The 1,157-nt window shown below is 38.7% G+C and overlaps 1 protein-coding gene across 3 annotated transcripts in view; it reads right to left on the reverse strand.

Annotated features, from left to right (window-relative positions):
• Positions 1-1,157, reverse strand: part of LOC106876580 (glutamate receptor 2) — a 737,813-nt gene that overhangs the window by 173,135 nt on the left and 563,521 nt on the right. The window lies entirely within an intron of this gene.

Genomic DNA, 1,157 nt, shown 5'->3' on the forward strand with positions numbered 1-1,157 from the left:
TACGTGTGTGTGTATGTGTGTGTGTGTGTGTATGTGTGTGTGTGTGTATGTGTGTGTGTGTGTGTGAAGTATTATTACGGCTAAAACAGTAATAAAGAGGTGGCTAGCAAGACTTCTACCTATACAGGTATAATATAAAATATATAAAGAGAAGAAGGGTAAAGATACCGCTCGCTAAAGATCAAAGCGACAGCTTCAAAAAACCACCAATTCTTCGATATATAAGCGTAGGCGTGGCTGTGTGGTATGAAGCTTGCTTCCCAACAGCATGGTTCCAGGTTTCAGTCTCAATGCATGGCACTTTGGTCAAGTGGCTTCTAATATAGCCTCGGGTCGACCAAAGCCTTGTGAAGGGACTTGATAGACGGAAAGTGAAATATATCCGTCGTACATGAATATATATGTATGTATATATTTGTGTGTTTGTCCTCCCACCATCGTTTGACAACCGATGCTGGTGTGTTAACGTCCCCCATAACTTGGTGGTTTAGCAGGTGGGATGATAAAATAAGTACTTGGCTTACAAAGGATAAGACTTGCAGTCGATTTGTTCGACTAAAGGCAGTTCTCCAGCATGGCCGCTGTCAAATTACTGAAATTGTAGCAGACTATGTATTAGAGAGTGTTTTCACCTTTCACATATATATGTACGTGTGCGCGTGCTTGTGCGTGAGAGTATGTGTGTGTTCTTGTTTGTTTGTGAGTGTGTGTATGTGTGTGTGTGTGTGTGTGTGTGTGCTTGTATGTGTGATTATGATTGGGTCTGTGTGCACGCGCGTGTGCGTTTGTACTGGTGACTTGAAATATTTGTTTGCAGACGTTTTTAATGTATTCGTGTTTCGCTTTACAAACTGGAATAACCTTAAAACTATACATTTTAAAGGTTATATATTTAATCAAATATATGATTTATAATATATAAGATATTAACAAGGATTGCTTTAAATAGAATTAGAAGCCACGTCACTCTGTGCAACATCGTGTCTAGGCTTGATTCCTGATTTAGGATCTTTAATCGTATGCCTATCTTATGTAGTTGTGAATATCTTATATATACTTTATTGATTTGTTTCCTTCCCATTTTACATTGTCACATACACACACCACAAGCACAAACACACACACACATACACAGATGCATACACACACATACACAA

This window comes from Octopus bimaculoides, chromosome 1 (assembly GCF_001194135.2).
Source record: "Octopus bimaculoides isolate UCB-OBI-ISO-001 chromosome 1, ASM119413v2, whole genome shotgun sequence".
Lineage (NCBI taxonomy): Eukaryota > Metazoa > Mollusca > Cephalopoda > Octopoda > Octopodidae > Octopus > Octopus bimaculoides.